The sequence below is a fragment of the Apostichopus japonicus genome, chromosome 2 (assembly GCF_037975245.1).
Source record: "Apostichopus japonicus isolate 1M-3 chromosome 2, ASM3797524v1, whole genome shotgun sequence".
NCBI classification, from domain to species: domain Eukaryota; kingdom Metazoa; phylum Echinodermata; class Holothuroidea; order Aspidochirotida; family Stichopodidae; genus Apostichopus; species Apostichopus japonicus.
Genome location: NC_092562.1, coordinates 15,925,595 through 15,937,969, shown reverse-complemented (window position 1 = coordinate 15,937,969; position 12,375 = coordinate 15,925,595). Strand labels below are relative to the sequence as shown.

Genomic DNA, 12,375 nt, shown 5'->3' with positions numbered 1-12,375 from the left:
CAAACCACTTAGAAGAAAGTTACCAGCAAACCCCTTTTTTGCTTTGATTTCCAATCATAAGTTTTCTATGGCCTCCTGTGGGGTCTTCTAAACATTCAGGCTGTAGCAAGCGCAATTTGAGCTGGATTCAGATTATGGCTTGTAGCTGTTAATGTTTTTGTAACATTTACTTCCCTAAGCCCCCATGCATAGGGCATTTATCCTTCCGTTACAAGTGACATTTTGAAAAGCAGTGCCAGCTTGGTCACCGGAGAAGGAGTTATTTAGCTGATTCTAATTGGGTTTTTTGTTCAGTCTCAGAAAATGGGAAAGCCTTTGAAAGGGTATCACACGCACTGACTCGATGATAACTTGTATAACAACAACAAGAACCTTATTTGCTGCTGAGTAGCCGACCCACACCCACATTTAATTCAAGAATTTCAAAGGAAAGTATTTGGTGTTTCTCTAATTGAAATGGAATTCCACAATCTTGGATTGTTGAATTTGCTTGAGGCCAATTTTAAGCCTTAAATGCAAGACTCGTTTCCAGCTTGATACAGCTACCATAATTGCTTTAATTCAGGCAGTTTTTCTGCAAATTTTTTCTAGCTCGTACATTAAGATTACAATGAATGCATATCTCAACACATCTTTATGGACATACAGGCTATTATATAAATGTTTGGTCATTAAACAATGCAGTGTAAGATCTATCTTTGAATTCTGTTAATATAGTTATTGAATAAGATATTCCCAGAATTTGGTTGTGGTAAGCCAGTGCGCAAAATAATTGCCCTACTATATGCACAGAATGTTAAGTTGAATTTCTTATGTTTCAATCATTTTCCTATCATCACTTCAACTTTTTGTCCAATTTTGGTGATAAGTTTGGCTGTTGTCGTCTCTGCATCCCTTTTCCCCTAAAGACGCAGCTTTTAGAAATCGTTCCATGTTTGGTCTATAACTCTATATGTACAATTTTTGATGGAAAATCCGTAAGGTTTGGTGACGCCCACACACTCTTGTTCTGAAAAAAACGAGAAAAATTGACAATTTGACAGTAATGATGGTGCCTTTGGATAATTGCAATTAGATTCATATCTCTGACGTTAGTTAATATCCTCAAAATCATATTACTGTTTAGAGAGCTTTCCTCTTCCTTTGTTTTTTTTCCATCCATGATGATGACCTCTCTGCTTAGATCTGAGATCTTTACCTGTCACAATTCATCTCAATTGTCCAGTCTCTTTTGAAGTGACTGTTTTTTTATCAAAAAATAAATCTCCTGATCACCTCTGAATCTAGAAAGCATTTTATAAAGGATTTGCACCTTTGTTGAAGTTCTTTTCCATTTTTTTTGTTTCTTCATGGTTTGCCTGATATGGAGGTCAGAAATGTCCTCATTTAATATGCTAGAAAACAGATATTCTCATAAACATATCTAGTTCTTCCACCAGATGTCAGCAAATAAAGATATTCCCAAGAGATATAATATCCAGCAAGTTTAATGTTCCTTGATATCATATCTTAATATGTGTCACCTGTCATCTCTCAACTTTAACACAGTTTTGTTTTCGATGTTGTGGCCTACATGAAATTCCACCTTTCCTCAATTTTTTTTTGCCAATGATTCACATGTTTTTCTCACTATGTTGGGGGTGTAGTTAACCCTTCCATTTCTCTGTGTTGGGATGTGGCCTTGAGGATGCTGAAAGTCTATAGTCCTGATTGTACCATTTAATTGGGGATGATTCTGAGAGAGGAAGTTGTACTTGAATATGCAACTTTTGTATGATATGGTCTGTAGGTGCAATCAGGGGTGGGGTGGGAATACCAGAGGGGTAGGGAAGGGGGGGTTGGAGAGGGATGTGGATCCATACATGTATGTTACTGGTGGTTGTAATTTCTGATCCACTAAATGTTTTTTTTTTTTGCCTTTCTTCTTTGCAGGACCTAAATTTCTTTGGCTACAGCTGCAAATTAAGGTAAAGTTATCTGTTATAATTGATATTTCTCTTCACATACTACTGAACCTTTCTCTAACTTTGAAATTTACATTCATTGACATTCATTGACATTCCTCTCTTGCCTGTTCCCTTAACATGTACACTCTGATCTACCCTAGCCTATTACAACTGGTAGCATTGCATTCTTGCACTAAACCCAAATTCCCCCCCCCCCCCCCGCCATCTTTGCTTCAAAATCGTGATTTATATAGCCAGAATTTTCATCCACTCTCTGATTCGTGTAATTTTGTATTTCACGATGGAAGTCAGATGAAGCATGTGTTGTTTACCATCACTTACTACAAAACTCACCTTCTATTATCTGTGCCTTAATCATGTGACTTTTGTGTATTGACATAATTACTACTTGTCATGAAACCTACCTTCTATCTCATTCATGAATGTTCACATCTATTAAATGAACCTGCTTGTGTTGCTTAACTCCTGGCTCAAAATACTGGTGATTTTTCACTGAATTATCTACTGTTCCTCCCCCCCCCCCCCCTTCACTGCACCATGCATTTATATGTACTCAATGTGGACAGCTTTATCATACTTGTCAATCTTGACAGAACATTTCTCACTTTGGCAAATTAAATCTTTTAAGAATCACATGGAATGGAATGCTGTGAATGTTGCATCTATAGGGCTTTGAGGATTTTTAGAAATTAATAAAAGCTGCTTGCATAAAAGTTTGCAGAAAAGCAGACACTTCAACGATCTCTCATCATCAGTTTTAAATTTAGCTCCAGATCTTAGAATGCTAAAACTTGCTAGAAGTTTTTCAAATGTACTTAATGGCTTTGATTCTCCAAGTCATTCCTGGCCAGATATTAAGAATTGTTAAAATAGACAGTTAAATATCTCACTGTGTGTAAACAGCTTTTAGGCTTTGTTCACATTTGAGAATGTAAGAAAATTCAGGATCCTGTTTTTCCCAGAGAGGTAATAACAGCTGAAGCTGGACTGTCTTCATAGGAGGACAAAAGTTGGATCAAGAACGATAAATCACCACAAAGGTCTGCGAGGGATTTTTTTTTCTGTACGTTCGTATATAACTTCTGTGCCAGTCAATGCAGAAGTGACTTCAAATAGCAGGAATCCCTGAATGCTTGTGTGTCCACAACCATGGATCATCCTTGCAGGGTCCGGATCCTCCTCGAAAGGAAGATCATGAATGCCGGCGGATCCTAAGTGCGCAAGCCTCCACACTTTAATTTTGATTGTCCTTGCAGGGGTAGATCCTCCTTGAAATGAAGGTCGTGATTGGTGGGTCGGATCCTGAGTACGCAAGCCTCCACACTTTAGTCTTGATCGCCCTTGCAGGGAAAGATCCTCCTTGCATTCTCAAAATATGAACAATGCCCTAGAGTGGTAGTTAAATGCTACTTGGGTGACTATCATATGACTGTCTAGCAAGCCTATTTTAGGGTGGGGTTTGGGGAGGGGTTAGGGGTGGGGGGGTTGGGATAGTTCTTCACAACCTTTCACTATTTTCTCTGGTCAGAGTTGTCCATTCCAACATTTTAGTATCTTCTTTAAATTAAATACTCAGACACCCACCTCCCATCATTCTCACTTCTTTCAGTCATGATCATGCAAATGAGGATAAATGAATTATTCATGGTATGTTAATTACCTGGATTGCACTGAGCCTGTTTCCTGTGTTTTCCCCCCAGTTTTACAGAATTAGCATACCATTACAATAAGTATGGGTAATTAAAGACCTCAAAAACTTGGGGGTCTTTTCGTGCCTTGCTTGGATGACTTCCCGTCAGAGGATGGAGAGAGACGGTAAAGGCGACGAACCGTAAAAGTCACAGTTATCTTTAATAGAAGCCACACACGCACCTGAATATGTTAAAGTCACACCCTGGATGTGATAATGGGGTAGACAGCTTAAAGCAGCATCTTCAGTTGATTTTGTTGAATTCAAACGTTATCCCATAGCAGTGTATCTCGTTAATGGGATGTGGCAGACAACTTCACACTTATCTAAAAGAGAAAAATATTCCACACTTGTTAGTTGAAAATCCCATCGTAATATCTTTGTCCCTTACTCAAGATATTGTTGAATGAATGGAAACTATTTTGACTAGCTCTAAACCCTTGATCCTTCCAAGGAGATTATCACAGTAGGTTGTCTGTGATGTCATCATTGCAATTGATCAAAATCTTTACTTTCTTATCATAATCTTCTTTTTTACTTTGTCCTTAAAATGTGATACCTTTGAAATGTTTCCTTTGGCTGTCTGTGCTAGCTCTCTGTATTTAGTATTAAATCCAACTTTTTTTAGAGATATGATATGTTCCTCTATGAATAAGTGATTTAAATATTACAAAGAAAAAGATAACTGTTTTCAGCTGAAATTGTTGTGATAAATCCATCATTCACTCCGCTGTTGCCAGATTTATTAATAAAATATATACCAGATTGTGAAAAATTCATCACTTTTGCCGTACAAATTGCTGTGAAGATGTAGTTTCCACCCTAAGAAGCAGAAAATTTCCAGCATATTTGCTAAGCAATCAACTGCAGCCAAAGGAATATATATATTGCTTTAAAATTTTAATTTCAAATAATGTAGTTTAAAAAATGCCAAACAATTGTGAATTTGCTTTTTGTATAATTAATATATACTACCATAAAACGTGTCCCGAAGATGATATGTTGAGGATCGAATGATTTGAAGGAGATTCATTAAGTAAGTACTCGTTCATGGTTAACTCTTTTTATGTGAAAAATGTAGGAGGCGTGTCCTAGGGTGATCAACTGAAATCCTATGTTGACGAAATGCTCGTTAGGTTGGCTCGTTAGGTTGTGGTTAAATTGCTGGCTAAATTTATTAACCTGTTTTACTTAAGGGCAAATGAATGAAGAGTTAGGAATATGTTGACTCCCTAAACATTGATTGGTTGTAAAAGGCATGGACAATCTAATCCCTGAAACTGACATTGCAGATTTGCGTGGCTTTGAAATCATTAAGAAAACTGTGAAAATCTGTCCTTTGAATTATAGTTGCAAATTTTACAAATATATTTGTTTGGGCATTTCTTGTTTTAGATAAGTTTCACACGGAAGCATCAATGAAGTATTTAGTAGAACTTGCCATGTGAATTTTAAGTGTGAAAAAATAAACTTAAAGACCAGTTGTTTGCTTTGTTTTATAGTCAACTTTAGTAGCCAGCTGATCAAGCCTAACATAATGCAGTGTGTATGTACAGTGTGCTATCCTAACAGTCCTCTGCAATAATATAGATGATATATGAACTTTAAACTGTTACATCATCAAAACAGTTTATGCAACACTGTAGAACTGCAACATGCTGTGAAGTAAGGACTGAGTTTTGACCACCAATTTCAGGTTCAGTTTATTTCCACTTGAATAAATGCAAAGATGGTAGAATTATTAGTAGTAATATGAAGGAAGGTGGAAGAGACCACCTGATGAAGCTATGTACATTCGAGGCAGATCCCCATAGTTACAGAATGGAAAGCATTAGTGAGAACCACAGGCTAAGATTATTTAGTGTCTACTGTCTGCACTAATCTGGAGCGCATGTTTAGTACAGTTGAATTTACTTTGCTCTCTCTTACCTGTCTCCCACTCCACATCTGCACTTTCCCATCTACCTAACTACACACTGGAAACATTTTCTCACTGCGCCCTCGCTCCCTGGGCACTGCCCACTCACACCTCCTTCCGAATCTACCACGCATGAAAGAAACTACACGTTTTTGCTAGCGATACTTCCGTAGCAAATTTCATTCGTTTCTCTGGAGCGCATGTTTAGTACAGTTGACTATACTTCACACCTCTCTTACCTGCCTCTACTCCAAACATGTTTTTTTTTTCCTATCTATGTAACCTACAAATATTGGTAATATTCATCAATCCTATAAGCCAATAACCCCTAATTGACCATGTACAGTACTAGGGAGGGGGAGAGCATTCAGTGCACACAACCTAAGTGTGCTATTATATTTACCCGTCTCCATGCCACAAGTGCACTTTCCCATCTGTAACCCTAGCAAAATGGGTAATATTTTAGCCGGAGCTTCTCCCCTGCTTCCCCTCTTTTGACTTTCTTCCCCGCACTTTCCTGCACTGTCTTAACGAAGGCACATGACCTGTTAAGATGGGTGAATGATCTTACGCACATGACGTCAATCAGAGCAAAACATCACATCCTTTCTCATCCAAACTTACAAGTTTCTATCAAGCGAAACACGACAGCCTCATTTAATTATCATTTTAGTCCCATGTTATGTTTATGGTAATTGTATTAGTATTGTGCAGATAAGTAATATATTACCAGTGGATGATCGACAGCTGGAATAAATTATGGGATTTTTACAACCTTTTTCACAGTATCGTCGATAATTTGTAACAAAAATGACAAATTTACATGGTTCCCCTTTACATATACTTTCCCCGAAACTGGGACAGAGCAAGCCAGAGATCTGAGCTAGACTAGAGTGTAGAACAGACGTCAATGCAAATAAAGTTCAGATGACGCTTCAAGTGTGTGAGCTTTTTTACTACAAATTAAGATCCCTGTTAATTACCTGGCTACTCTCTGAAATGATTACTCCATTATTAATTACATGTGCTTGTTCAGTTGGCAAATACTCTGTCACCGTAAAATAACATTGGACAGGAGACAGGATGAAAAAGTTAATTACCAGCTTAGATAAATGAAAAGTGCGGTGGAGAGTTGAACAGAGATGCAGGTAGCTATGCTGTACCATAATGTATGCACAGTAACGAATACAAAATACTATAGCTTCTATTATGTTCAGGCATATGAAAAATTTGAGACAAATTTATTGTATTGACTTCATTTCTGTCCCTAACAAATATGCACTCTAATCTACCCTAGTCCAAGTACTGGTAACATTTATGCACTGCACCCATCCCCCCACCCCCATTGACCCTCTCTAAGGCCCCCCTGCCTACCTCTTTCAGGATCTATCATTCATGTAAACTTCTCTGTGTGAATTGAAACGTATCCTACGTAGCTAATAGTAATATATAGTGCACACATGTAATAGGAAGTATAATGCATATTTTTAGTGATGTTTGGCATATACCCTGGAGATGCATATATAGTTTTATGCGGCCTATCATTAAAACTTGTTGTGTGTTATAGCTAAAACTAAGTGTTTACCTCTTCTGTCTATGCCCCTTCTTGCTGCTGTTTTCTTCCTAATATTGATAGCCCGTCCATAAAGGCTATATCTCCCTACAGACTATAGGTCAAGTGGCCTGAATTATAAATTGCTTCTTCAATCTATTGGATTGAAGCAATAACAATAAAACTGCCACCATCTTGCACTAGTACACATCTACAGGGGGCAATGGATATATTGAAGAATTTAACTCCACCAGTTACTCATTCTTCCATCTTAGAATCTTGGAGATAACACTGTAACATTTCTATCACATACAAGACTGAATACTTGACCGTTGAATTCTCAATATGAGTCATCGTGGAAGTTTGCACTATATATGGTTGATTTGTTAATGTTTAATGTACACAGCAAAATGTTTTTATTTCTATAATAAGTGCTAAAATATTTGAATTTCCTAACATGCTCTAGTAAGTTTTTTGGTTTCAGTGGCAACACTTTGTTCATTCACCTTGAAAATATGAAAAGAAAAACAAAGGATGGTAACTCAACTTTAGTGACATCACACATCAACTTCCGTACCCTCCCCCCAACCCCCCCACTCCCACACTCCCATGACTTAAAAGTCACAACTGTAGCAAGTATCCAATGTAGATAAAACTGGAGGAATTGGTCATCAGTGTCATCACAAAAGTATCCATTATAAGCCCAAGATGTAGGATGGGGTTTGCTGTCTCTTTAATTCCGTTTGCATTTGGAAATCCCATTAAGGGATTAATAAATGGTATAATTAACTTTGGAACTTACAGACATGTGAGTCACAGAAAGACTGTAGCACTGGGTCAACTGTTTAAGTGAATGCACAGGTTGGATGGATAGGGATATATATACACATTTTGAGGCTCAGTTTAACCAGTAGTACTTTTTGTAGTTGCTCTCTGAAGTATTTTTTGCCTCAAGGCAAGTACGATAGTCCAGACCATTAGGAGTCATGGTCATGGTGTGTTTTGATGACTAATACCATTTGGTATAACCATCTTTGTCTAGTACTATATGTATATAAACACACTGATCATTCATTAAGTGTGTAGTGCTTAAGGGCTCCTCTGGAAAGCAGCACTTCTTCACTGAGCAGGACTACCCTCATTAAAGATGACAATAATAAAAAATATATATATAAAAAATAAAATAAACCTACGTACAGGAAAAAGTCCAGACTTAGGTAACCTTTTTTTTTAAACATGAATTTGGTGAACTTTCAGTGCTATTCCACATTGAAAACCCCAAATGTTACCTCTCTTACCTGTCTCTTCACTACTGTTGCATCTTCCCATCTACCTACCTAACCTATTAACTGGTAACATGTTAGCACTGTATCAGATTGAAGACAGAGAAATGAAAACAACTGTTGCCTTTGTGAGATTTCGACTATTTAAAACCAACAGTTCAACAAAAAATAATTATATATATTATATTATATTTTCTCTTCCCCCTTCCTTTCCTTTCCTTTCCCTTCCTTCCCAAAGATTTAAAAAGGAGAAAAGAAAAGAAAGTATTTTAGGAAATCTCAGGTTTGTAGATCTAAAATGAAACCGCCTATGTGTCATTCACTCAAGTAGATAGTCTAGGCGTCAGACATAGCAGCGTTTTGCATCATATTTCACAGTATCTTTAAAAGTTTTAAGTCTCAGGAGTTCTGACTTTTGATGTGTACTTTGTAAATTTTATGCAGAAAAACAATAATTATTAATAGAAATGAAATAATTTTGCTTTGCTCTTGTCTTCCACTTATCAGAGCAGGAAAAGGAGTTCAAAGTTTGTGATTGTACTCTTCCGTTGGAAAAGGACACAGTGCTGCCGACCTTTATATATATCCAAGTGTTCCCTGTTGCTATTTTCTTTCCTTTCGCTAATAGACTCGCCTTCGTTAAGGCTTTAGTCCGGTATGAATTGGTCCTTGAAGGAGATGCCAAGTTAATTTTCATTAAACCTAATTGATTACATCCATGAAAATTAATGTTATAACCCTTATGTACGATTGCTGATTAAATTCGGTACATCCCCCGATTGCTAAAATATTAGATGCTCCGATCAAAAATAGTTTTTAATTGTGCATCGATTTGGAAGTATATATTGTCCAGATCAAGTTGATATGTAGATTAATTGTGTGATATGTAATAAATAAAAAAGTAAATTAATAAATTTCAGGAGAGTTTAAGCTTCAATTAATTACCTTCTTATGAAGTAAAACATTGTCTAATCGTCCTTAATTCATCACTAGATATGTTTCTTAATAGCTAGTTTACGCGAAGGATGAAAAGAAGGGGAAAGTTTTTATTCTTAGAACTGGATATTCCTCGTCCGGTGTAGAAGACTAGTCACAAGGCAGCACAACAGGAAATGATTCTATTATAATAATCGGCTCGGGTTTAACAAAGGTTCATTTCATCTGAGGTTGTAATACTGCAGTTTAATTGCCTTGATCCATGCAAAGCAGAGTCCTAAGCAATATTTTATATTGATCTTAAATTATTTGGAAATTTTTGTCCTGCGGACCTGTAATTGTTTTTCTGGAAAGTTTTGTGAAGACTGAAGACTTTGGATTAATATTTTGAGTAAATATGAAACTTTTTAAGTTATAATTTATAGATGGTTTACATGATTTTTGTGCCATGATCGGATTCATGTTTTTAGATGAGATAAATTTATGGACTTAAGAAGAGATTTTCCACTTTTGATGTGTTTTGGATAATTTAGAAACCCAAAACTCCTCTGTAAAGTTCTGTTTTTCATGTCAGGAGTTCACAGGTAATCTCTCAATCAGGGCATATATATAGTCTACTGAGTAGTATGCATGCAATCATGTTGAAATAATATTGATTGGAACCCGTCAACATGAATGAGCATCTTCGTCACGAGAATGCATCAATAATTCAGCATGGTATTTCCCCAAAGTGTTAGCTCTATATCTCATTTTGTTTATCACGATTCCTTTCTTCCTTGTAGATAATTTGTTTGTTTTGAGTGTTACAGAGAGAAAATGTTAACACTTTTGGAATTTGTCTTTTTTGGACTATGTCTTTGCCTATACAGATAGGCTAAGACATGGCTAAGACATAAATGACTAAGGGGTTAATCAACGGTCTAGCGTGCGTTACTCACAGGATTAATGCACGATTGGGGGATAATGCAAGCGATGCACGAGGGCGGAGCCCGAGTGCATCCAGCGATAGCATTAACACCCGGAGTGCATTAATCATGTGAGTAACACACGCTAGACCGTTGATTAACCCCGTTCATTCATACACTACCATTTGTGTGGGGGAAAAATCATAAAACAAAACATTTTTGGTTACATATAACCAAAGATTTATTAAAGTGATGCCCCGTAATTTTACCGTGCGTTACTCACAGGATTAACCACGGTCAGCTGACCTGAATGGACCAATAGGATTTAGGAATCTTTACTAAGTATGAATGAATTGTAGTTTATTTTGTACTCATTTTACTCGCCACCCTTGTGAATTAGTAGTACTCTTATACTTTGGACATGATTCGCTAATTAGTAGTAAAGGAACCAATGGAAAATGTTCTACCCTTGCTATATGTACTTGTTGTTGTATATACTTGAATACATACAGAGGGACAGTTTGAATACATACAGGAACAGAGGGACAGTTTATTGCTGGTTGTACTCATGTGCAGTTCAGTAAACTGTACTACAAATCAATGTAAAGATGATGAGAGGTATCACATTACAACAATAATATGATATGGTACCAGTGTAAAAAAAAAAAAAAAAAAAAAAAATGGGGTACATCTTTGAACTTGTACAGTAATTTGCCCATGATGCATAGCATTTTGTGATGCGATACCAGATAAATTATTTCCCTGTGAGAGATACTGCATGTGCTCCAGTGTTTGTACTTTTCATTAGACACTGTTAAACATAAGAATTCTTAGCCTATAAGCCTAAGGGCATCTTCTCCTTTTCATTTGAAAGGACTTTCAGAAACTAGGTTAGATATCATTATTTGCCAAAAAAAAAAAAAATTGAAGTGAATGCGGTTTGTTGTTAAATGTAGTCCAATATGTGACCTATATGATAATTATACCTTCAGTTTCAATTTATTTTGAAGATATTCACTGCCATTATAGTAAGGTTTTTTTTTTATTCCTGAATTTTGAATATCTCTAAATTCTGTCTCTACATAGGAATAGTTTTAAATTTGCATATTTAACAAGTTTGAGATTTGTAAAGTATGTGTATCAAAAGTTATGAAAAGAAAAGTAAGATTTTTATGTGAAAAAAAGTATTATTATGCATCGTTGCATCTGTTTGGCAATTTTTGGTCATTTTGGGTAACATTTTACAGACGCTAGAACCAGTCAGATGACCTCCCATGCCCACCCCCACCCCTCCCCCCCCCGGCAGTTCTGTATATATGCCTGTAATTCCCAAATGACTGGCAATCTTAAACCTTGGCCTACAGAGAATTGACCAAGAAGATCCTTGATACAGTAGAATTTGATTAAAATTCCGCTAGCTTTCTGATGTTTACATAAGAATGCAAACAAAAGTTCAATCGGTGGAAGTCCGTTATTTTAATTACCGTCAATTTTCATCAAGTGCTTCTTTCGTCGAACATCTCATTGGTAGGTCTCTTGCGAGTATAGAGATTAGAAAAAGAAAAGAAATTAATTAATTAAAGAAATTGTTTTTTTGGTATTAAGTAAGTACGGCCGGGCCCTTTTGGAATGCAATATAGCATTGTGATCAATTGCAGAGTTAATATAGGAGAATATACGTTGTCTCCAATGTTATTAATTATCATCAGAATAGACGGGGGTGTACATTCACAAGATTGATTTATCGAATGGGTCAATTCTAGACCTACAAACACTTCTTAGACATCCAAATGTATGAATGCTGGAGCTAATATATGGAAACACTAATTTGTTTCTTATCTTATATGTACAGTATCATACCTTTTGAAGCTTTCAACATGTGATTATAAAGACTATTTTTGTCACCTATTTATATAAAAATTACTTTTGAAATCTATTTGAAATACTCGAATAAGTTCACTCTGCAAGTTTTTAGAGTGGCCCATCAGTTATGAAAGTGAATAAACAAAAATGTAAAGTAACGTCAGGAAAATGAGGACTTTACTCATGACGACTTTACTCACTTTACTTTACTCAGACTGATCCCATATCATGCAAAAAGTTCCATCAGTGGAATATTGAAAA

General features: G+C 36.3%; 1 protein-coding gene across 4 annotated transcripts in view; it reads left to right on the top strand.

Moving 5' to 3' along the window:
• Positions 1–12,375, top strand: part of LOC139979753 (protein O-linked-mannose beta-1,2-N-acetylglucosaminyltransferase 1-like) — a 146,352-nt gene that overhangs the window by 29,993 nt on the left and 103,984 nt on the right. For 3 of the 4 annotated variants that reach the window (XM_071990861.1, XM_071990838.1, XM_071990869.1), the window contains exon 2: positions 1,933–1,967. The gene's annotated coding sequence lies outside the window, so the exon portion shown is untranslated. Of the gene's footprint in view, positions 1–1,932; positions 1,968–9,718; positions 9,738–12,375 lie in introns of those variants that run through there. The other variant, XM_071990844.1, reaches the window with a different exon arrangement.